General features: G+C 40.3%; 1 protein-coding gene and 2 pseudogenes across 1 annotated transcript in view; all 3 read right to left on the reverse strand.

The window, feature by feature from the left end:
* The window catches only part of kcnab1a (potassium voltage-gated channel subfamily A regulatory beta subunit 1a), a 141,953-nt gene that overhangs the window by 102,569 nt on the left and 12,542 nt on the right, over positions 1-26,842 (reverse strand). The gene's annotated exons all lie outside the window — the stretch shown is intronic.
* Positions 33-155, reverse strand: LOC148358759 (U2 spliceosomal RNA; annotated as a pseudogene).
* On the reverse strand, positions 17,688-17,825 carry LOC148358760 (U2 spliceosomal RNA; annotated as a pseudogene).

Here is a 26,842-nt window from a genome sequence, read left to right on the forward strand (position 1 = left end):
AGGTCCTAGCCACAGAGCCAAGCAGCGCTCAGTGCGAATGCTCCGTTCCCGGTGGTACTGCAATACCGGGCCGATGCATGGAGTGGACAGAGCAAGCTCTTATTCCATCTCCCGATTGCAAAAATCAAACTTACAGCATTGCTGTATTTTGGGGTTCTTTAGTAACTGCATAAATAGTACACAAATTCTTCTGGATAGTGCACAAATCCAGCTAGCACACAATCCCAGAACCACACCGTGTCCGGCGGTACAGCAATACCGGGCCGATACTTGAAGCAGGCAGAGCAAGCTACTTATCATTTGATGCAGACCTGCAGAGTCGGGATACCCGTTGAAAGTAATCCAAGGGAAAAAAAATTTACATTTCCAAAGGTAAGGGTGGGAAAAATATATATCCACTATTGTCTCCCGCGTTCACAAACACTCACCTTTACCCGTCCCCAGTTCCCATCAGCCCGTGTTTGCTCCGCCCCTTCTTTCTTATTCGCCCGTGAAAATCAGCATAAGTGTCTCAAATAAATACAAATAAATACATTACAAAAATATACAGTTGCAAATACATATTATACATGGTTCAACGTATTTACAAAGAAAGACGGTACATCGAGAGTTTTCAATGCTATAATGATTATAATAATATAACTTTCATCCCAAACTGTGCCTTTGAAAAGTACCATCACGCTACTATCAACACGCTCGCAACGCACCTAATGTGTCTGTTAAAAAACACATACCGTAATTGTTAAATTCGCGGTATGCCGTCCTCATCTTCCTCCCTATAGCTGTCGCTAACAATGGCGTCTTTCTCGACACCTGAAGGAACCTTTGTCATATAGACAGATTTTGCATAAATGAAGAAGTTGAAATTTTCCTCGACGCACGTGTTCCAGCACGTGTTCCACCGGTCTAAATCGTAAGCGTCCGTTAGAAAAATTACATAAATTGGCCGCTTCACTGGATAAACCGCAGGGCTGAACATTTGGGGAAAAAGTAGCGGCTTATGGTCCGGAATTTACGATATGTTATTACAATGGTATTACTGTTCTTGTTGTTAGTCATCCATATAAAGCGGCGGAGACAAAATCTATCCGAGGGATTTAGTGAATATTTGTTAAATTAACGCAGTAATTAATGATCTCATAATAATTATTTAAATGACAAGACTTTTAGTGTAAGCTATTGTTATTATCGGCGAATGAAAATGTCTGAAAACACTGTCTCTCATCAATCACAATGCAGATTAAAAATATCTTGTTTATATTGTTTCCATGTACAGCTTTCTTATGATAAAAAAATCGGAACGCGTTATCTCTTGATCATTTAAAAAACAAATGTTGAATGTTGCAGGATGGAAGCAGGCGCTAAAACATATTCGTCCTCAGCCAAACATGATTTTCTCTCTCCATTCCATCACTCGCGTTCTGCATAAACTCCCACAGGCGGCCACAAATCAAAGAGAACTGGCGAGAGTTGGATGTTTGAGATGGGGGAGGTTGCGAGTTTTCAGCATGTGAACATGGAAAAGGACTTAAAGCTGCTCAAGAATTGGCTGTAGCAGAGCACAGACGCTTCTCATTCGGCATGTCTAACCATAGTTTTAGATTTGTTTTGCGAGTTAATAATGGTGCTCTCCAGTAAAAACATGGCAAAAAGACATTTTTAAAGGGGAAAAAGGGGTCATTCAATGGTCTGTGTGGTCTGTGTAATCCAAACACAGTGTTGGCTGTTGTTAACCAAAGAAATGCAAACATATTTATAAATAAACCCATCTACAAATGTGAATTTGACAAAATCATATAAAAAATATTTGTTTTTCATTTGTATATTAAAAATAACAGATTATATAATTATATCTATATATATATACAGTGTTCTCGTTTGCCCGTGCAACGTTTTTGACACCAAATTGTCATTATCACCCGATTACTTTTCTTTTTTTTTTTAACAAAGATTTACCGCACTCCAAACTTTTCATCAGGCAGATCCGCTATCCGCCATTGTTGTTTTGGTCTCGCGCCGACCTCGGCAAACGAGATCTCGTTGCTTCGAGATGACGTCATTGTTGTGGCGGTTGTCGAGTGAAAGAGAAGTATGCCTCCAAAAAAACAGTTGGTATTAGGTGCAAATCAACAAGAAATTGGTAATTTCTTCAGTGTCGGTAATAAGTCGAAACATAACACAGAAAGTGGTAACAACGGCAGTAATTCCGGCACGAAAAAACCTCGAAGGCAAGGAAAACACGTGTTTTGAAGCGAACGATTCGTCGAAAGAAAATAAACAAAAGAATACTCAGCGCAAGAAAAGGACTTTTCTGCCAAAATAGACTAAATTATATTCCTGGTGACGCTATGAGGAGGATGATAATGGATTGGACCTTGAGAAGGCATTACAACTATGGCGGGACAGCAAACCACAAAGATAATATGAACTGAAAAATTTGAAATGATAACTGTTTTGTACTACCAATTAACTGATGATTAAAACTGCAAGAATATATAAATATTTCAGCAATATTATTTTGTATGGTGTACAATATTGTGAACTGAAAAATCTGAAGTGATAACTGCTTTGTGTTACCAATTAACTGTGATGATTAAAACTGAATGAAAATATAGATTAATATAATTATTTCAGCAATATTATTTTGTATAATTTACAATATTGTTGTGAACTGAAAAATCTTGAAGTGATAACTGATTTGTATTACCAATTAACTGTCACGAGGTGGAGTGGAGTGGAAGGGGTGACCGGACCAGAACGGAGGCAGGAGGCAGGAACTGAGAGAACTCAATTGCGTGACGATCCATAAGTTTTATTTAACAAAATAAAAGTTGTCCAAAACTCCGGGACAAGACAAACAAAAACATTCTTACACTCAGAACAGAACGGTACAGAGTTCCTCTGGCACGAACTCAACTAAACAGGACAAGGCATAACAGAACGGACAATGTTTAAAACTAAAAACAGGACAAGGCATAACAGACCGTGGAATGTGTAAAACTAAAACAGGACAAGGCATAGCAGACCGGGGAATGTGTAATGAGCCAGCGCCCGCCAAACCCACAACCCAGCCTTAAGTAGCAGACCAGCAATCAGCTGATCTGCTACAGCTTGAGTTCGGGGGCGCGGCAGACTGGTCGCCACGGCGACCGTGACATAAACTGTGATGATTAAAACTGAATGAATATATAGATTTATATTATATATTTGTCGCTGATTTACAATTTCAACCGCGATAACACTAAATTTTGAGGACCCATGGATCTCTGTTGGGACCCATAGATTTTTGAGCATGCGAGTCCCTGGGACCCATCACTTTTCAGAGGTAAAATGAACACTGATATATATATATATAATGAATATGAGAGAGAGAAATATAAAGATATATAGATATAGAAATATGGTTTTCAGGTAAATGTAGCAGCAATATGGCGATGAAGAGGGAGGTTTGGTCACTTTGAGACTCCGTAGTTTGTATTCTTGTGTTTTTAGCACACATTTGCAGCTTAGCAGCACAATATGAGCTCCACTCACATGCAACTTGAGTATAGGAAAGAGTCAACAGGACCCTTCTCATTCTCACCTAGCGCTCTCGGCAAAATGAATGTGATTTTCTCGTTTATATGATAGCTCATTTATTTGGTTTATTCTTCTTTCTTCTCGCCTTTTCCCTAAACATCCAGGGGTCTGCTTCCATAGAAAATCACGGGCCAAGCAGGGAGGCAATCGGTACCAATGTTTTAAGTCTTCCATAAGACTGCCAAGGCTCAAACCGGCGATCTCCCGGTGTTAGGGCTGGCGCCCTACCCAAAGCCAACAAGCCGGTTATGTATTATTATTCATTTTTTCATACAATATTTTTTTTAATGAATGAAGTATCTTTAACAACAGGAGGTGCTAAATAATACACACTGTTCCTTTATACATTGGTGGCCAAAACATGCCCGATTAGAATAAAGTCAAATGATAAACTAACCTTGATGGTACTGGAACTGTATACATTGTATCCATCCATCCATCCATTATCTGCACCGCTTATCCTCAATAGGTTCGCGGGGGAGCAGGAGCCCATCTCAGTTGTCTTCGGGGACACCCTGAACTGGTTGCCAGCCAATCGCAGGGCACACAGGGACAGAAAACTCGCTCGCTCATTCACACCTAGGGACAATTTGGACCGGCCAATTTACCTGACATGCATGTTTTTGGAATGTGGGAGGAAACCGGAGTGCCCGGAGGTAACCCACGCAAGCACGGGGAGAACATGTAAACTCCACACAGGACGTTCGATCTAATGACCTTAGAACTGTGCCGCATAGGTGCTAACCACTGCATCGCCGTGCTGCCCGTATACATTGTAATAAAGAGTCATTTATAAGTGATCTATTAAAGAAAACTTATTTAACAACCAATGAATATAGTGTTTTTCTCTTTTGGATGTATTTTTTGAAGATCGATCCTATTGTAGATGGATCAAATCTCACCCTTAGTGTGGCTTCATGACCCTACGCATAACTCATACTAAATACTCACATAACATGCTTTATTCTCTAGTTTTTACGAAGATGATCACGTGCCTTTTATAAAAAGAGGAACGAAAATGCCGAGTGGTCCATAAAAACGGAGCGACTTACAATACCCAAGTGTGTGGAAAAGCGTGTACGCAGAACTAACTAAGCAAAATAGCAACACATTGAGGTCAGACTGCTTAATAACGCAGCAAAACTGCCACACACAGCAAACTCACTGCAGTACGATGTCACCGTCCACTGATATAAAGAGAATATTTTCACACTTGCACAATCATTACCCTCAAAACCTCCCCTGTCTTGGTTGAAGTCATTATTTTCACAAAACCAGCTCAGCTAAATACATTTTGTGCATCAGATTTAAACATCAATGTCAAGTCAAGTCATTTTTATTTGTATAGCCCTTAATCACAAAGAGTCTCAAAGGGCTTCACTGTCACGGAGGAAGGAGGCAGGAAGGGTGAACTCATTCGCGTTAACGATCAGTTACTTTTATTAAGGATATAAAAGTCGTCCAACACTCAGGGACAAAAACAAAAACAGGCTTACAGGCAAACAGGAACTTGGACTAGGAATACTCACAAAACAGGGTTTTACTCAGAACGGCAAGTACAGGTTTCCTCAAGTCAAACAGAACAGAATAATGCAAAGCAATGCAATGAACCCGCAACCGGCAATCCCCAAAACCCGCCCTTAAGAAGCACACACGCAAATTAGAAAATCTGCTACAGCCGGTGCCAACGGGGCGGGGCCAGCCGGTCGCCACGGCGACCATGCTGGACATGACATTCACAGGTTATTACACAGACTATTTTTTCAGACTATTATTACACCATTCCCTGATCTGGAACCAACATGAGGGCAAGGAAAAACTTAAAAACCTCAACATGAGGAAAACGAGGAAACCTTGAGAAGGGGCCGCACATGTGGCATCCCCCTTTCAGGATGACCAGACAGCAAAGGATGTTGCAATCACAAATAATACAGAGATATTGTCCACAAAAAGTATAGGTTATTCATTCAAATGCTATAGAGTAGAAGTGTGTTTTAAGCTTAGATTTAAACATTTCCACTGAGGTTGCAGATTGGATCTCGGGAAGAGCATTCCACTGCACCGGTGCCCGGATGGAGAACACTGTATGCATTATGCAGTGCTGTGTGCTGAGGTTCATGTCTGGTAAAGCACAGTCCAATTTACCAAAAACTAATCTTATGTATCTACATCTAGTTGGATCCGCCCATCTCTGTCTGTCCCTTACCCCCTCATACACCCCCCCCCTCCGGAGGAAAACAAAGCCTATACAACAAGGACAGTACAAACATCTTCTTTGTTGCTTTATCTCTTTGTTTTCCTTATCCTCACTGTAAAATGTGAACCTGGAGTGCCACGTCCAATTTCGTTGTCACAATATATCCCATGTCGTAACAATGACAATAAAGGTATATTCGATTCTATTCTATTCTATTATTCATCATTTGATTGGCAGAGAAAAAAAGCAACCGCGATGAAGAGCATAACAACCCATTGACTGTCTCTGCGTATCGTGTCATGCAGACTTCACAATCATGTACATCCCGTTTCCGAGACTGCTTGTCGGTTTTGCTCAGACTCCTGTCTAAGCTTTCTAACGCAAGCTGACTAGGCGACATCATCTGTCATGTGACTGGAAAGTGCCCAAAGGCTTGAACTGTTCTCACACTGCTATGGACTGAAACATTCGTAAGGGCCAGGAGGCCGTTGGCATTCATACTATCGTTACATGCTCACCAATATTCTTCTCTCAATATTGCTCACACGTTCAAATCTCTTTGCTACGGATGACTGGCTACAGCAGAGGTGTCAAACAGGCGGCCCGCGAGCCAGATCAGGCCCGCTAAGGGATTGAATACGGCCCGCGAGACAACAACCAGAGAAGCGCAAGAGAAAAATGAGCTGCAGGTTGAAATATGTCAACTTGATGTTGCCAAAGCCAGGTGCCTCTCACAAAGACACTGTGATTGTATTTCTCTCTCTTTCTCTCTCTCTCTCTCTTTCTTTCCCAACCCTTTTCTCCCACGCTGTCTCTGTCTCTTCCACTCTCCGTGTATCTCTCTTTCTCTTCCTTTTGTTGCTCTTTGTCTCTTTCTCTCTCTGTGTCTTTTTAACTTATTTTGCTCTAATTTCCTTTTCTCTTTTTTCTCTTTCTCTCTTCCTGCCTTTTGCGCTTTCTTTTCTCTTTTCTCTCCTTCTGTCTTTCGATTTCTCTTTGGATTTCTTTCTTCCGCTCCCTTTCTTTCCCCCTCTCTCATGACTTCTCTTTTTATCTCTTTTGTTTCTCACGCTCTCTCCCTTTGTTCTGCCCTCTCTCCTTTTCCCTTCCTCTTTCTCTTATTTCTTTATCTCTCTTTTTCTTTCTCTTTAATCTACTAGTCTGGCCCCGACAGAATGTTTGTTCTATCGTGTGGCCCCCAAGTTAAGATAAGTTTGACACCCCTGGGCTACAGGATGTTCTTTTCTCTTAAAATATCTATCCAACGACACTTGCTTCTGCCTTCTTTTTAGCACTTTTCGGAAGTGGTTCATGACAGTGTCGTTAAAGTCATTGATGACTCTGGTGGCTGCAGCTTCATCGGGGTGGTGGAGTTTGACAAAATTCTGTAACTCGGCCCATTTGCTACACATTTGTTTAATCTTGGACGTCCCCTACTGTAGTGGAGGTGCAATTGCACCTGAGAAAATTCAAAGGAGTAAAAAAAAATGTGATGTGAAACATCCACCCCTAGACGGTACCACTGCACTACAGTTAGCCATAGCTGTATCGCGGAATACTTAACGTGGTTTTGCGACTTCACGTATTTTCATCACCCGTACGCCGCTCAGCATCCCATCCTCGTGTACGCACTCCGATTTTTGTTCGAACTACGAAGCAAGAATTTCTCAAATTTTTTGTTCGGATTCCGATTTGTTCGAACTGTGAGTCGTTCGAAAACCGAGGTTCCACTGTATTACCAACAATAATTTAATGTAGAAAAGGAAACAGTCATTTGAATAAGAAAATGGCCGCACATGGTAATCCCCTTTCTAGAATGACCATGCTGCAATACAGGATACCAGTGTTCTCGTTTGCCCGCGTCCCTGCGTCCTAGACGCATCATTTTTGCTGGGGACGCATAGTCTCAAATCAACGTGCGTCCCCGGGACGCAACTTTTTTTGCCACAAAATTGTCATTATTACCCGATTACATTTTTTTAAACAAAGATTTACCGCACTCCAAACTTTTCGTCAGGCAGATCCGGCAGATGTTGTTTTGGTCTCGCGGTTCGAGTTTTCGTCTGCACGCCGATCTCGAGTTGTGTGGTGAAAAGTCCGTCTCTTTTTAGAGAACCGGCTTTTTCGGCTCAACTCATTCAAGAGAGCCGGCTCTCAAACGGCTCACTTGCTTTGATGATTGATATTACGAATTATGTTGTATAAAGAAGTTAAGAAAAAAAGGAAGTATAAAAGGAGAAAATGAAAAAAAGACAGGTTTGTGGTTATCCCTTTAATCCAGGGGTGTCAAACTCATTTTAACTCATGGGCTACACGATAGAACAAACATTCTCTCGGGGGCCGGACTCGTGGATTAAAGAGAAAGAAAAAGAGATAAGAAAATAAGAGAAAGAGGAAGGGAAAAGGAGAGAGGGTGGGACAAAGAAAGAAAAAAAGAGAGAGGGAGAGAGCGTGAGAAACAGAGGATAAAAAGTCGTGAGAGATGGGAAAAAAAGGGAGAGGAAGAAAGAAATCCAAAGAGAAATAGAAAGACAGAAGAGAGAAAAGAGAAAAGAAAGCGCGAAGGGTATGAAGAGAGAAGGAGAAAAGAGCAAAGTAAAAGAGGAAGTTAGAGCAAAAGAGGTTAAAAGACACAAAGAGAGAAAGAGACAAAGAGCAACAAAGGAAGAGAAAAAGAGAGACACAGAGAGTAAAAAAGACAGAGTGGGAGAAAAGGGGTGGAAAAAAAAGAGAGAGAGATAGTGAGAGAGATAAATAAATACCAGTACAGTGTCTTTGTGAGAGGCACCTAGCTTTGGCAACATCAAGTTGCCATATTTCAACCTGCAGCTTGTTTTTCTCTTACGCTTCTCTGAGTGTTGTCTTGCGTGTTTGACACCTGTGCTTTAATCGGTATATTACCAACGATAATTTGATGCGGAAAATGAAATAATAATTTGATGATTAAAACTGAATGATTATATATATTTGTATTATTTATTTGTCGCCGATTTACAATTTCAACCTCGATAACACTAAATTTTGGGGACCCATAGATCTCTGTTGGGACCCATAGATTTTTGAGCATGCGAGTCCCCGGGACCCATCACTTTTCAGAGGTAAAATGAACACTGGGATACTATCACTGATTACCGTTCTTTTCATTATGTCTGCAGTTTTTCATAATCATTGGGACATGTGTGTGGGAAGTTGATGTCACACTCATTTAAACCCGACATATAACGGCTGCCTTTTCCAGCAGCTGCCCTGTTATCTCTCACTTTTGTGATTTATTGTTTTATTGTCTGCTCCTATCTTCGGTACTTTTCTTCCCGTTTGACAACTACACTTTGGATGACTTTCTATCCTATGGACATGGGTTTTAGCGCACAAAAATGCGTTTATTCGAGGAATCAACTCCCTGCCCTGAAGAATTCTCGTGCCGGCGTGATGAGGGAGCCTATGGTGGAAGAAGAGCCGGAGCTAGCTAAGCGGCTAGCGGCGTTATAAGTCTTCGGTACCATCCGTAATCATGGTAAATGCGAACTCACTACCAAATAAGACCAACGAGTGCTGGTGGAAAACATCGAAGCGCACAGGGAGCGCAGTTGCTGTGTTTTGCGGAAACGTGGCTCACGTTTAGCATTCCGGACGCTAACGTGTAGCCACCCGGAGCTACCCGGAGCAATCCGGCTTCAGCGCCGCTATACAGAGACTCGAAAGCCTGGGGGAATCGGAGAGGAGGCGGACTCGCTAACACGAGGTGGTGTATCCCTGGACACAAGAAAAGATTTCCATCTGCCGCAGGGATGTCGAACTTTTGGACTAGCGTGACGTCATCCACTCCGCTACAAGCACCCCTAGGGCATCATGTTCATCTGTTAATAAACAACGGGGTAGACTGCTGGAAGTGTGAATTTCCCTACGGGGATGAATAAAGTATCTATCTATCTATCTACTGACCCACCCGTCCCGGGCATCCTTCATTTCCCTCTCCATTTGCCGACTCAGCACGTTAGTCAAACAGCGAAGGAATGTAAATTGCACCCTGACCCTTCACTGAGCCGCATAATTGGCTTTAATAGACTGTAATTATGGCTCGTTTCATATACAGGTAACAAATTGAGAAGTTAGTATCGTACATACTTCCGCAACGAGGTTAGTGGGTGGGGCGGTTAGTGAAGCAATTAAAATAAAGTGCTTGTTCTATAATGTACTCTCGGATGGCAAGAAAGCGAGAAAACGTTGGTGGGAAAATGTACGCCTCGGCATGAAATTGAAGTTTTTAATCTTCGGTGGTTGACCAGTGGCCTGTGTTACAGTAAGAACATTTGCCCCGAAAGCAGAGTATAGACATTAAACTTGGAATGAAACCACATTCATCAATAACACTTTGTGCATTTTTGGCATGATGCCGGCGGCCACAGTTAGCAGGGGGTGGGCAATGTTTGGAATGTTGGTATCTAGCCGATCCAAGTAAATACAGGGTGGTATCGATCAGTGTTCCCTCTAAGATGCGCGCGTGCGCAATTGCGCACAGCTTGCACATTCTCAGCGCACAAGAAAATCTAGCCAGTCCACAAAAATGAGGGCTCAAAATTACTTATTAAGAATAATAATAATAATAATAATTTCCTTGTATTGTCATTCTGTTTAACAATGTACACAGAACGAAATGTCGATTGCACCTGACCCGTTGTAGCGAGCCGATGCAGCCGCAGCCAACAGAGGGCGCCGCCGACCACTTTTTAAGTCTTAGGAATGACTCGGCCGGGGCGCGAACCACCGACCTCCCAGTCTCAAGAAGCGACTTAAGTCAAAGTTACAGTGCATGAAGGTAAAAATACACGGGTTCGCCTGATGTTGTTTCCTAAATGCGGTATTTAGTAGTCGAACGAAGTTGAGTAAAGTTAGTAGAGTATGTCGAGAACCGGCTTCTTCGGCTCGGCTCACTAAAAAGGAAACGGCTCTTCAGGTTGTTTTTGCTGCTTTAATCCCAACATGACCAAATGTTATGTAAAATTATGCACAAAATAACTTCAAGGAAGGGGGGAATAGAACAAAAAAGAAAAAAATACCAAAATGAAAAAGTAGCGAAAAGCTGAGAAAAAAAGACACAAAAGGAAGAGAAAAAAAGAAGGAAAATTTTAGAAAAAAAGCCAGAAAAAAAGAAAAGAAAGAAATGTAGGAAAAAAGTAAAGAGAACAAAAAGAAAAAAGTAACAGCTCGGCAAAAATAAACACAATGAGATTTTTTTTAAAGGTATTTGAAAAAAAGTAGAAAAAAAAAGAATAAAAAGTTTGTGTTGCATTCAAATAATTTCCAATTATATCAAGTGAATCTTGTTGCCAACATTGTACTTCCACTAAAAAATGTGATTAAGTACAGTTCTGTATCTTACAACCGACCAAATAAGCCCCCGAAAATGTTAATATTATGCGACAAAATATATCAGGAAATAAAAAGAAATGGATATCTTGTGAAAGAATTGTAAGAACAAACGACTGTTGTAGGCCGTACAACCCTTGCAATAAATAGTACATGAGTCAATTCATTCAAAAGAGAAAAATATTTTTTCTGGAAACTCAGCAAAATGTAACTTGATGTCAAGTTTTGGACATGTTTGATACTTGATTATCTTGCCACACTTGGGATTATGGTGGCTCACTGTTGTTTCAAGCGTTGCTCACCGACTTTGTGTGAACGCTCAGACCCGTGGAAAATTAGAGGGAACATTGGTATTGATACTTCCGATCCGAAATGTCATGATCATCTTGAGTTGTGTGTAATTATGATAACATACCTCAGCCAACTGCTCCCCTAATAATTACATCTCCCCTTATTAGGCAACGATAAAACCGTACAAACACAACACAGCACCTATTTACTCACAAAAAGCCACAACTTTATTGGTAATCTCTGATGACGTTGTTGTCTGCAACGAGTGACCAGGACAATCCGGATCAGAGCATTCAAAAATTGTTAAATGGTGTGCGCAATTTGAAATGAAAAAAAAACTAATATATAAATATATAGATAGATATTGAAGGATTTTATACATTTCACTATAAAGGATTTTATATGATCGAATACATATTACATTAAATGCAAAAGATTTTCACTGGCTGGGCTGTGGTGCGTGGTCAGGGCACCCTAGTAGAAAATGTTGTTTACAGGAACGGCGGGAACAGGACGAAGGGCCGATAAGATAATCAGCACATCCAGACGCAGAGGGGCCCTGATGACGTAGAAACGCACGGTGTTGTTTTGAACATTCCAGACATCGCGACGCTCTTCGGCGAGGTGGTGATGCCCAGATGGGGCTTCCCTGGCACGCCCATGGGAGGAGCCGGCGCGCCATTGTGCAGGGAGAAGATGGCCAAAAACAAGAAAACTAAAGCTAGTTGCAGACACACATAGCAAATTGGAGAAGAGTGGGATGTCTTTTGATATGTTTGTTAAAATGTATAAATGATCCTGGAAAAATCGGGGTGGGGTAGTCGTCTCCGGAGGGCACACTTAACTCTGCTGTTGTGAATAAACCCGCCCCGTGTGGAATTGCAGACTGCTTGATTATTTTCTTTTCTTCCCTCTCAAAATACGAGCACGCATGATTGTTGGGTGAATGTAAATCATGTTTGGTTAATAGTCAGATAACTAATTCGAACATTTTGGTAAACGTTTGGTACATTTTTATAGTCAGGAATCCAACAATATATATAGATATATATAAAAATAGGGGGAAACCTATAAGTTGACAGATGTGCAATAATCAGCACAAAGATTTTAGAGCCTAAAATCTTTGATTTTTTATTAAATAATTATGATGCAGACTTAAGCAGTATAAAAATGTTTTCATTATAACGGTTTCAGAATAAAGGTCAAGTGTCATGATTGCTGACAGCCCTGAGCGCTGATTGGTTCAGAGACTCTTTTTAAACCCCCGGCTTCCAAGAGGAAGCCGTCAGATCGTTGCGAATCTATTCTCCCAGCTAGGCAAGCTCATACCTTCCGACATTTTCCTGCCCTGTTTTTTCCTGCCTGATACCTGTTGCCAACCCGTTTCTGGACCCGTTTCTGCCCTGCTCTGCCATCCCGACACCCGACCTGTTTTGCCCCGTTTCCTGCCTGATACCTGTTGCCGACCTCTCTTATGAACTCGATACCGCCCTTACTCTCCCGTCCCGGCTAGTGACCAGTATCCCTGCTGTCTCGCTCGACACAGAAGTGCAACTTCCGCGTTCCAGCCACCTGCTACCCTTGTCCGTCGATCATCGGATCGTGGACGCAAGCACGGCTCTCTCTTTTTATCAATAAAACTGAGTAAACGAACGCTACTGGGTCCTGTCTCCACTTCTGACTCGTGACATTATTTTAGATAAGCCGCAATGTACTGAAAATACATATACTGTATAACAATGTCAACCTGACAACTATAATACCTTGTATTGCACATTATTGTGAAAGTCAGAAAGTGCAAATAGTGTAAACAATACAATGAAAAAAAAAATTAACAGGAATAAAAGAAAAAGGAGGCAGGGGAGTGGAGAGTGTTTTCAACACGCGTGAAAATGGTCAAATTGAGAAAAACATTGTTTCAAATACAAACACAAACCCTAGGTAAGTGCACATGGCAGACAGAGGACGGTGTTAGTAAGGAGAATATTTTTGAAATGATGTACACTACCCTTATTGTCATGTCCTGCACGGTTGTCATGGCGCCCAGCTGGCCCCGCCCCTTGACACCGGCTGAGACGCATTGGACTGATTGCTTTTGGAGTACTTACTACTCTGGGACTGGTCGTTGCCAGACCATTGCTTTACCTTGTTGAAAACCTGTTCATGCCTGTTTGATCTGAGTAATGCCTAGTTTGTAATTTTGATTGCCTTTAAACCTGTTTTGTTTTGTTTTTGGTCCGTTTGTGTGTTGGACAACTTTTCTTTCCTAGTTAAAGCGACAGATCGTCTACGCATATGAGTTCCGACTTCCTGCTTCCCGGTCCAGCTCGTGACACTTATGGTAAGACAATAAAACATTTTTTTTTTCTCAATGCCATTATTTTATACATGGCTTCGTTGCTCTGCCAATCAAATTCAGAAAATATTTCTTCAAATCTGTCACAAACCTCTCCTCACGTCACTGGGGTAAGAAGACCCCCCTAAACAACAACTGTAAGTCAAAATTTCAAAACAAAAAGCCATGATATCATCGTCCAGACGTTTCTTCTCCTTGCCTGTTAAGTTTAGACTTCAGTAGACTCTCTAAGGCACAGATGTCAAAGAGGCGGCCCGCGGGCCAGATCAGGCCCGCTAAGGGATTGAATCCGGCCCGCGAGACAACACTCAGAGAAGCGCAAGAGAAAAACAAGCTGCAGGTTGAAATATGTCAACTTGATGTTGCCAAAGCCAGGTGCCTCTCACAAAGACACTGTACTTGTAGTTATTTCTCTCTTTCTCTTTCTCTTTCTTTTCCACCCCTTATCTCCCACTCTCTGTCTCTGTCTTTTTCACTCTCTGTGTCTCTCTTTTTCTCTTCCTTTGCTGCTCTTTGTCTCTTTTTCTCTCTGTGTTTTTTAACTTATTTTGCTCTAACTTCCTTTTTTTCCTTTTCTCTTTCTCTCTTCCTACCCTTCACGCTTTCTTTTTTCTTTTCTCTCCTTCTGTCTTTTTGGATTTCTTTCTTCCGCTCCCTTTCTTTCCCCCTCTCTCACGACTTTTCTTTTTATCTCTTTTGTTTTCCCTCTCTCTCCCTCTCTCTCTTTCTTTGTCCCGCCCTCTCTCCTTTTCCCTCCCTCTTTCTCTCATTTTTTTATCTCTCTTTTTCTTTCTCTTTAATCTACTAGTCCGGCCCCCGACAGAATGTTTGTTCTATCGTGTGGCCCCCGAGTTAAAATGAGTTTGACACCCCTGCTCTAAGGAGAAACGTCATCAATGGATTTTGAATGCTGAGGTTTTGAGTTTTTCCTTGCCCTCATGTCGGTTTTAGATCAAGGGATGATGTTATTATAGTCTGTGGTCGGTACAGCCCTTTGAGACTTAAATACAAATACACATAACTTGACTTGAAAGGAATCAGATTGTGATTTTTGAAATACCGTAAAATCCGGACTATAGAGCGCACCTGATTATAAGCCGCACGCACCACATTTTGCGGACATTATTGGTTTTGTCCTTACTCAAGCCGCACCTGTATATAAGCCGCATGCGCCAACATTTAAACATGTAACACGGTCACAAGTTTATCCCAAACCTGACTTTAGGTAACTGCTGATATAGTACACAATCCATCCACTACAATCGGCAACATGAACAGAAAATGATAAAGGTAGTTAGAATTTAATGCAAAGTCCAGGTCCTGTTGAAAGTAATCCAATGAAAAAAAATTATATTTCCAAAGTTAAGGGTGGGAAAAATATATATATCCACTATTGTCCGCTGCAACAACAAAGAGATTTAACTCAGCTTTACCCCACTTCCCGTCAGCCCGCGTTTACTCCGCCCCTTCTTTTTGATTCGCTCGTAGAAAACATATCACAATAAGTCTCTGAAATAAATACATGACAAAAATATACAGTTGCAAATACATATTATACATGGTTACACATATTTACGAAGAAAGACGGTACACCGAGAGAGTTTTCAAAGCTTTAATAATAATAATATAATTTTCATCCCAAACTGTGCCTGTGAAAGGTACCACCACGCTACTCCTAACACGCTCGCAACGCATAAAGCGTAGCTGTTAAAAAAAAAAAGCCGTACCACGGTAAACCGTCCTCGTCTTTCTCCTTATAACTGTCGCCATCATGGGCGTCTTTCTCATAATCGGAACGAACCTATGTCATACGGACAATTCGAACGTAAACGAAGAGGATACAGTCTACCTCAGCGCACAATTCCACCGGTCTAAATCTTACCTTTTGTACTCGAGTGCCGCTGGTGGCCGTTTACCGTATTTTCCGCACTATAAGGCGCACCTAAAAGTCTTAATTTTTTTTTCAAAAGCTGACCATGCGCCTTATAATACATATAATATATGGATCAATATTAAGTCGCAAAGTCTTGCAACTAATGCAAGCAGCCGCCGACTAGATTTTCCCCCGAACGCGGTGTATGCTGGGATTTATATACCGGCGTTTTATTGGCTAACCAAAGTGTCAATCATCATTTGAATCGATCACTATTGGCTAAAGTTATTCGGAGGTAAAGGGGGCAGATCATTTTTATCATTTACAGGCTCGCATAGGCTAAAGGGGCAAAACAAACCCTGCAAATGGCCCAAAAAGATGTGTCAATCATCAGTTGAATCGATCACTATTGACTAAAGTTATTCGGAGGTAAAAGGGGCGGATCCTCTTTATCATTTACAGGCTTGCATAGGCTAAAGGGGCAAAACAAAGCCTGCAATTGGCCGAAAAAGATGAATGTGAATAGCAAGTTTGGTTGTCTATGGCATAGAGCAAACATGTTTTACCATTCTGTATTTGTAAACATTTTACTCTCCTGGATTTACTACACTCTTGGATATAAGAGGACCATGGTTGCACATTATTGTTGAACGCAACGACTTCGGTGAGCTACTCCGGCTATATATTTTCCCTGTATCTTGTTTCAGACTGAACTTGATGTTTCTGTGATGGGTCTTTTTTTAATTAAACTCAATTCCAAGTGTTTATTGTCATATGCACAGTAAAGTTGCGAGCGAAAAAGAAAATAGAAACTAAGGAATGGTTGGCATTTCTTGAATCCCAAGACTTTAACCTTCCGAATGATATTTGGAACGATTTGAGTGACATTGTACGGACACCGCATCCGCACGCGTCTACAACACGTATTTGCTTCTTTGCAAGCTTTCGTAATGTTAAGGGGGTAATAAGTTTGACTGAACTTTCTGACTGTTTTGTAGACGTTCCCATTGTAGCGCCTTATAATCCGGTGCGCCTTATGTATGGAAAATATAGGACCAAAAACCATTTTTTGGGGGTGCGCCCTATAACCCAGTGCGCCTTATAGTGCGGAAAATACGGTACATAAATTGGCCGCTTCACTGAATAAGCCGCAGGGCTGAACATTTGGGAAAAAAGTAGCGGCTTATAGTCCGGAATTTACGGTATATATGTTTGTCTGCAAATTGCAACTCCTCTATCAGGTAAACTCGTTTGGTGACGATATGCCCGGCATAATAGCTCTTATCTAACTTGAAGCTAATGAGAACATTCTCCCACGCTACGGCTTTGAAGTCTTCATATATGGACACTTGACAGTGAAGCGGCAACAACCATTGAAAGGCATCATCTCGGTGATAGCATTGCTATGGAAACAGTATAGAAATGTGTGCCTGAGCAGTACTTCGTCCCAAAATAGCAGACAAATATCCTGGCAAATGCATTTTTGCTAGATTGCAAAAACCTGACTTGGCTTTGAATGTTTTTTCTTAGCACATTTGATACCTTTTTAACACTTTTCTGTCCAGCAACCTTTATTGTTAGCATGCATTTTCCATTTTTCCATTTTTTTCCGAGATAATGCATTTTGAAGACAGCATATCTTGTCTTTGCATACTGAGAGGCACATGACGCAACTTGCAAGCTAAACGCAATCGGGCAGTCCGACATAGAAGGAAACAGAGCTATAGCATGTAAACTTTACTCTGCGAGCGTGATACTTGCGTGTTTTAAGTAAGGGAGCGTGGGACCACTTCTACATGACAAAGTCTCTTTCCAAGACTGAAGGAAGACGACTTTGATGACGTCAGCCATAAGGAAGAAGATGAGGGGGGGGTTTTAAGGGTTATTTAGCTTGTTCATAAATCATTATCCATTATCCGTTATCGGTCAGTTCATAATACGCTACAAAGCCTAGGAGCCGGGACAGTTACTCTCAGCCAAAAGGCCAAGCTAAGGTCCTAGCCTTAAAGCCTTGCTGCGATCATTGCGAATGCACCGTTCCCGGAGGTACTGCAATACCGGGCCGTGGCGTGGAGTGGACAGAGCAAGCTCTTATGCCATCTCCGAGTTGCAAAAATCGGTAAAGATAAGGTCCTGACTTTACCAAACGGTAAAGATAAGGTCCTAGCTTTACCGTGCTCACGATAAGTTGGGTATGTTTTTTTTAACAGCTGTTTGCTGCGTTGCGAGCGTGTTGCTAGTAGCGTTTTGCTACCCTTCACAGGCACGGTTTGGATGAAAGCTTTGAAAACTCTCTCGGTGTACCGTCTTTCTTTGTAAATATGTGTAACCATGTATAATATGTATTTGCAACTGTATATTTTTGTAATGAATTATTTTAGAAACTTATTCTGATATGTTTTGTACGAGCAAATGAGATAGAAGGGGCGGGGCAAACGCGGGCTGACGGGAAGTGGAGTAAAGGTGAGACGTGTTTGTGGACGCGGCCGACAATAGTGGATATATATTTTTCCCACCCTTACCTTTGGAAATATACACTTCCTTGGATTACTTTCAACGGGCACCTGGACTCTGCAGGTCTGCATTCAATTTTAAGTACGGTATAATTTTACGTTCATTTTGTCGGCTGTGTTTTTTGGACTGTATCGGGTGTGGGCGGGTCTAGGACGCAGCCATAAAGAAGACTCGTCTGCACCCACCCGGAGGGGGGAGCCGCAGCTACACTGTGGGAGTCCCGGCAGCAACGGCCTGGGTAGTGGAACCCAGAAGGGAGAGGACCCACGCAGAAGGGAAAGGACCCACACAGAGGACTGGAAGAATGCTGCTTGGGAGGGTGGGATGGCAGAGCTATGCCCTTGCACAATAGTATTGCCTTTTACACACTGGTTAACTACTGTTAAAAGAAAATAACTCTGAAATTGTTTAATTGATGTTGAAAATGTCAGGAAAAAATGTTAAAACGTCATATCGTCACGTCATATTGTCAAATATAAAAAAATTGTGAATATGCTTGATGGCTGTGTTTTGCTGCTGTTGGTGTCAGTGGATTTGTTCAGACCGAGGTCAATCGACTTTGGCCTGGACGGATCTATTGACACTAACAAAGATGTTATATAATGAAATTGTGAATATGTTTGATTTTCGAGAAGGTTTGTTCAAACCTCACTTTGTGTTTGCTGTTAAAAACGTAATATTGGAATATAATATTGTGAATGTGCTTAATTGCTGTTGAGATTGTCATGATTGTTTTCTGTTTTTAGTGTCAATAAATTTGTTCAAACCAAAAAAAATTTCGTGTTTGTATTGCGTTTTGTCAATGTGGGCGCATGCGGCTAATATACAGGTGCGGCTTGTGTATGTACAAAATCGTTTTTCCTCCCGAAATGTGGTGGGTGCGGCTTATAATCAGGTGCGCTCTATAGTCCGGAATTTACGGTATTGTTTTATGTGTTAATTTGAGGTTAGGTGTTTAGGCAATGTTTTAGTAATGTTTGAGTAGAATGCCTTGGCCTGCCTAGCAGTAGTGGTACAACAAAGGGTGAGCAGCCAAGCTAGCCAGCGGCTAACCAGGATCGATCAATGAAAGCGAGGCTGGCCGACCCAAAAAACGGAAACCAACAATGAAACGCTGCAAAAGCAACAAACGCAAAGCTGTCCGGGAATGAACCAAGGAACACAGTAAAACTGGCGCTATGGCCTGGCTCGCCACCCAAACCTCATATGGTGGGCAGCCAAGGATTGTCAACCGGGAGCAAACGACACAGGAAAGCCCTTGGCAGCCTGCATGCTAACAGTGAGCCAGAGGTAAACATCACTAACTGACCTAAGTCAGTCTCCAAATACTGCCTTGAAATATTTTTTGCCTATTTATCCTGACATTCTTTCTATCTTGTTTTCCGCTTTTAAGTCTTTTTTACATGCATTTCCTGGGGTTGCATGTCAAATCTCATTGTAAATCAGGGGTCTCCAACGTAGTGTTCTGAAAATAGCTCAGCAGTGCTTGGACATTTTGATTTTCTAGTAAAATGCTTGTTTTTATTGGTTGATTAAGCCTATATAACCCCTATTTTTAATTAATCTGGTAACAAGATAGTAATAAAATGATAAGTTGCCATTTTAGAAATTCAAATAAATAAATTCCAGTTCATGGGCTTCATGGACAAAATGGGAGCAATTAGTAGAATAGAACAAGAATCTATTCATGTATTAAATAAATGTATATATTTATCTTATTGATTTATTTTAAAGGAAATACCACAAACCAAATTCCAATTTATGGTTTTTATAAAGCGAATGAGCAGTTTTTGGGGCTATTTTCCTACATTTTTGCTATTTAGCTAGCATACGGCTAGCTTTTAATGTTTTTGCGTGCTAGCTATCTAACATTTCATGGTTTTTATGCTAGTTATCGAGCTAAATTTGAGTCTCCTTTCTAGCTTGCTATCTAGCTTTATTTTTTTAGCTTTCTATTTGTCTATATAGTTGGCTTTTTACTCTTTTAGCTAGCTACCTAGCTCCCTTTTTGTTTTTTACCCGTTTATTTTTTTTAGCTCATGATCAAGCTACTTTTTAGATATTTAGCAAGCTATCCAGCTAGCTTTTTACATTTTTTGCATGCTATCTAGCTAACATTTCATGTTTTTATGCTAGTTATCAAGCTAAATTTGGGCTTCCTTTCTAGCTAGCTATCTAGCTTTATTTGATTTTTTTCTAGCTTTCTATATGTCTATTTAGTCGGCTTTTTACTCTTTTAGCTAGCTACCTAGCTCCCTTTTTGTTTTTTACCTGTTTATTTTTTTAGCTCATGATCAAGCTACTTTTTAGATATTTACCAAGCTTTCTAGCTAGCTTTTTACATTTTTTCATGCTATCTAGCTAACATTTTATGTTTTTATGCTAGTCATCAAGCTAAATTTGGGCTTCCTTTCTAGCTAGCTATCTAGCTTTATTTCATTTTTTTCTAGCTTTCTATATGTCTATTTAGTCGGCTTTTTACTCTTTTAGCTAGCTAACTAGTTCCCTTTTTGTTTTTTACCTGTATTCTTTTTTAGCTCGTGATCAAGCTACTTTTTGGATATTTAGCAAGCTAACTAGCTAGCTTTTTACATTTTTTTTTGCTTGCTATCTACAAAACATATCATGTTTTTATGCTAGGTATCAAGCTAAATTTGGGCTTCCTTTCTAGCTAGCTATCGAGTTTTATGTTATTTTTTCTAGCTTTTTATGTCTGTTTAGTTGGCTTTTTACTCTTTTAGCTAGCTACCTAGCTCCCCTTTTGTTTTTTACCAGTTTATTTTTTTAGCTCACAATCAAGCTACTTTTTAGATATTTAGCAAGCCGTCTAGCTAAGTGACTATTTTAGAAATTCACATTAAAGTTGATTCCCTTTGTTCTAATAAGTAGCAAACAGTAGCTCGATATTTGAAAAACATTTGAGGCACTCTGTGCTTCTGAAAATGTTTAAAGAATAATATGCCTCAGTAGTTTCATTTTTTTTCAAATTGATACAGTTAGTTCTTTAAACGACAGTGTAAAGTTTTTCTAATTATTTTTGGTCACCTTGACTTAGGAGGTAATACTACTTATTCTTTAGTAAAAAAAAATTGTTTTAATTACTATTTTACTATATTTTCACCTGATTTTCAAGTTTTACTATATTTGCATCTTGTTTTCTGGAGAAAAAACCCAAAAATGTTAAATATCTTCATTAAAATCAGCACAAGGATGTCTTATATTTATATTTCATTAATTCTTTCAGTGCAGTCTTAAACAGAATAGGTTATTAAATATACTGCACTACCCCATGATAGATAACTGGAATATAAAATAAATGAACTGCTGCCACCCACTGGCAGGCTAATCACTGGGATGAAGCAAAGATACTGAACAATCACATGGCTTTTTTTGACAAAGATAAAATCGTATGTCCCAAAACACTGACTAAAAATAACTGAACCACTTATCTGTGTGTTTGCATTCCAGTATTAAGAAAATTAATCCAAGGCAAGTTAATGGGATTCTGCTAGGTTTATTCTGTTATGAGGATAGGACAAATGCAAAGGAGATTTCATAGGATGTGAATTGAATGGACTTGCTTCCTCATATCTTTCAGATTTGATTCCCCCCTATGTTCCGGTCCGGAGCCTTTCCTCTGAAAATGCTGGTCTACTAGTAATCCCAAGAGCCAAGAAGAAATCCGCAGGTTCGAGAGCTTTCTCCATTCCGACCCCGGTGCTGTGGAATGCTCTGCCCACTGAGATTCTGTGGGGTCTAAAAAGGGACCACTTACATGTGGGAGAGCTTTAAAAGTTGGCTAACGCTATAAAATACACCAGGCATGAGACTTGTTGAGTTTTGTTTACAACTGCAGTTGGAGAAAGAGAAAGTCAGGAAATTTACCCACTTTCAGCTCGCCACCATAACTCCTTCTGATCCCCCCGCCCCTCCTTCTGCGCTGTGTTTTATTGCAGTCACATGTGTGGAATGTTCAAGACAAAGAGAAACGACCATCCCCTCCTGGAACAGTACACTTTTAAACAAAGACAGGAAAACTAGGAGACGCCAAAAAGGGCCAACTGATTTGAAATACGCACTTTTGAGCAAACACGTTTAAGCCTACTTTACAGATTCGATCTACAACCTCAGTGGAACTGTTTTAATCTAAGCCTAAAACACACTTCTATTCTATAGCATATGAATAACCTACAATTTATGTTGATAATATCTGTATATTATTTGTTATTGCCACATCCATTGCAGCCTGGTTAACCTGGAAGGCGGATGACCTCATGTGTGGTTTTTGAGTTTTTCTTTGCCCTCATGTAGGTTTTAGATCAGGGAATGGTGTAAAAATAGTCTGTAGTTTGCAAAAATCTGTGTTCTATGAAGCCCTTTGATACTCCTTGTGATAAAGGGCTATAGAAATAAACATGACTTAACTTATTTCGACTCACTGTTGTTCGTTGTTTGAATCAATAAATCATTGTCGCTATCAGCCAATCATGTTGCTGTTCTTTGATTTACCACACCCTTTAGGGATGATCTGTTTTTGGAACCTTGAAGATTTAATAAAATGAGGAGGCTCGAAGGACGGCTTTAGGACAGAATGGAATTCTCTTGTCTGAAAGCCCCTCTCCCGGTCCTCCTTCCAAGTTCAAAATCCACTGATGTATTCTCTTCTTATTTTGAGTGTCTACTAAAGTTTATGCTCACAGGGGCTGAAGAGTAACTTTGAAGGAGAGCTCTGCCTTCACTTGAAGGTGCTTGACATTACCTCTCTTAATTGCGGGGTAAGGTGCAGGGTTCAAGAGCGTGTGCCTGCAAATGACGATGAAGGCACTCGAATGCATGTAATTATGGTGGTCGGTGTAATGCCTGCACACAAGGGAAAGATTTTTTGAGTGGAGTGTGTTGTATATCCATCAGTCCATTTACTTCAAAAGGTTCAGTTTCCTCTATCAAAAATAATATATTCCATAGAGATACTCATACACACACAGACCTGGAAAAACACAAGGTCTCTCGTGGAGCAACCCACAACACTGAGTAGGAATTGAACCCTGAATTCAGTTTTGCAGAACACCAATGCACTGCAGTATTGTCAGTTACTCTCTACACAAGCATCAATGAGACACACAGCAATTAAATTAAAATATATATAAAATACATACATAACACTAAAGATATTCAATAATGCTAAATACTTTAATACGGATGGCAGAGAAGCTGAGTAGTTATGGAATGAATTGATCTGCATTTTACATAGCGCTTTACAATGTGCTCCACATTTCCCAATAGCGGCCTTGCAGCCATGTACGGCGCTAACCTGCTTATTGGGGGTATCAGGGGTTCAGTGTCTTACCCAAGGACACTTTGACATGTAACACGGACGAGCCGGGATTTGAACTGGGATCCCTTGATCCCAAGACGAGCGCTCTACCTCCTGAGCTACTGCCGCCACCGTGTTAGTAGACAGTTACCGTGTCTGCGGCACAGTTCTGAGGTCATGGGTTCAAAACCAGATACCAGCCTTCCTGTGCTGAGTTTGCATGTTCTCCCCGTGCTTGCCTGGTTTTGCTCCAGGCACTCCTGGTCCCTCCCACATTCCAAAAAACATGAACGTCTGGTCAATTTGCCTGTCCAAATTGTCCCTAGGTGTGAATGAGTGAGTGAGTTTTCTGTCTCTGTGTGCCCTGCGACTGGCTGGCAACCAGTTCAGGGTATCCCCTGTCCACAGCTGGGATGGGCTCCAGCACCCCCGGGACCCTGCTGAGGATATGCGGTGCAGATAATGAATGGATAGATGGATATTTTAGTGTTATATTTCAGTAATAGCAGGTGAGGCTAAGCCTTCCCCAGACTACACATTCTAAATGTGGATAGAAGACATTCTCTTTACTTGAGGACTGAAAAATACCTGACATCCACTATCTTTAAAGCCACCTTTATATTTCAATTTGCTTTTTCAAGAATGTCGCTATAGGCCCTGAATTGCTGCATAAGAGCAATGCTGCAATGCAGTGCATTAGGACACTGCTGCTGTTGTACAAGGTATATGTGGAGAATCTACACGTGAGGCTTGCAGAGGTGACATGTTATACTGCCCTTCGCTACTCCAAATAGGCCTGAAGGGAAAACAACATAGCTTTTGCATACAAGTTATAAGGCTATAACACAGACCTATCCTATCCAATCTTCGACACAGGTACATGTCTATTTTTACTGCAGTCTGGAAAGGCAAAGAGCAAAAGTGCTGATACAAGTAAGTCCAAAGTTTGCCTCTGGCTTCACAGTGACCCATTCATTATACGGAACTAGCGAGGAAACAAAGCAAGAAAAATGGGATGACAACTCAAACTACTTTGCTTGCATAAACAAGCCTGTTACACACACTGCAAAAAAAAACATTCTTCAATAAAAGTCTTAACCTGCTGGCAGGAAATTATGTTCATTTTCGTAATGAGATGTTGGACAGACCCAAACGCAGAACACAAGGTGACGTAAGAGGAGGCAGTGAGCAAACTCCAACAAGAGGTGTTTATTTAAAAAACAAAAAATTGTTTTGATAATGTTAAAGGAGAGGGAACACTTGGGGTGGCGAGATTCTTGAAAAGGAGATTTGGGGGTATCTTTAAGAAGAAGGTTGGAGTGGCAGGTCTTTGAGTGGATGATCTTAAAAGGACAAAGGAACAGAAGAAGAACATCTTGGGAGGAGAAGCTGATTGTCTTAGTGAGTGAATATCTTGAGGAGAAATCAAAACGAGTCAGAAACGTAAGGTAGGAGCCTGGAGTATTTATTGTAAGGTTGGTTAATTGTCCTATTAGGAGCACCTTTGCAGAGGAATTGTGAGGCGGGCCTGGAAATGGGCTAAAACTGTCATCTGGTGGAGAGGGAGAAGGACTACTGGCAGTAAACCATGACATTTTAGGACGTAATTTGTTCTAGTAAAATAAAAGATTGTATAGTTAAAGTGAGATGAATTGTATTATGTAGCAAATGGCAGGACACGTTGCTTTTTTAAAAGATGACACAAAAATAACTTAAAATGTAATATCTCAAAATAATCAAAACATTTTCAAAAAAAGCAACATTTCTGCCAATTAGATAAAAGTGTATTTTTTGTAGTGTGCATGCTGCAAAGAAAATCATTTTTATTAGCGGAAATCTGGTACAGTGGAACCTCGGTTCTAGACCATAATCCGTTCCAGAACCCTGTTCGAAAACCGATTTGCTCGATCACCGAAATCATTTTTCCCATTAAAAATAATATGAATCGTTTTAATCTGTTCCAACACCCTGAATGTTTACCTTGAATGTTTAACGTAAACATAAAGCTAACCCAGGCTAAGCGTACGTCCGCGTTATCGTAATCTTCCGTATGAAAGATTACGCTAACATGAACGTGTAAAAATAAAAAAATCAGGTCGTTTACAAGTCATTTAGCACCCGGGTCTCCACAACAAGTGGTGAGCGGTTCATCGAAAAGGGGGCTCCGTTCCAATACCCTTAATGTTGGGCTCCGTTCCAACACCCTGAATGTTTACCTGAATGTTCAACGTAAACATAATGCTAACCCAGGCTAATCGTACGTTCGCGTTATAGTATTCTTCCGTACGAAAGATTACGCTAACATGAACGTGTAAAAATAAAAAAATCAGGTCGTTTACACGTCATTTAGAATTATGAATAGGATTTCTTACCTTTGTGGTGGTCAGCAGAAGGCGCAGGTGGACGGTTTGCTATTATTTATTATTTATTCATTTATTTATTATTTATTTCTTAAATGCAATAGTTGCACGCACTACTTTTCTTTTTTCACCTGTAGCAACTTTGCTGCTTGCACTGACTTTCTTCGGAGGCATAATAAGGGGCTAAAACACCCGTATGCCGCTCAGCATCGCACCCTAGCGTACGCACTCACGCATTACCAGCGTTCGAACTCCAATTTTTTGACCGAACAGCAAAGCAAGAATTTCTCGAAATTTTTGGTCGGACTCCGATTTGTTCGAAAACCGAGGTTCCACTGTACCATTAAAAGTGTAATTTTTCAAATATTGTGATATAATACTTTGTTTTTCTGGTAAAATAAAGACATTTATTCTCTAAATAAGCAAAATTGTCTCATCTAGAAGATCCTTGATCATGTTGTTCATTTGAAGTATTTATTTTCCAATCTTGCAAGAAAATACTTTTTAAAATGAACAATACTCATAACATTTTGCCTGTTGTAAGGTTTTTTTTTATTTTTAATTACAGGATAAAATAATAATAATAATACTATATATATATATATATATATATATATATATATATATATATATATATATATATATATATATATATATATATATACAAAACACATACATTTACTGTATGTATGTATGTGTATATGTATATATATCTATGTGTATATATGTATGTATATATATGTGTGTGTAAACAGTAAAAAAACAACAACAAAAAACAACTCAAAATGTAAAATTTATTTCTAAAAACACAAATCGCAAATGGCTTATGGCAAACCAAAAATAAAAATGGAAAATTAAAAAAAAAACGAAAACTGTACCAAAAAAAAAAGTAGCAGCATTTTCTACAATTGGATTGAAACCTATTACATTGTATGTGTATATTTTTTTTTTATGCACTATATGAAAAATATTCTTGCCCAGTTGGCAAGAA

This window comes from Urocampus carinirostris, chromosome 10 (genome assembly GCF_059441175.1).
Source record: "Urocampus carinirostris isolate Australia breed hairy pipefish chromosome 10, RoL_Ucar_1.0, whole genome shotgun sequence".
In the NCBI taxonomy this organism is placed as follows: Eukaryota; Metazoa; Chordata; class Actinopteri; order Syngnathiformes; family Syngnathidae; genus Urocampus; species Urocampus carinirostris.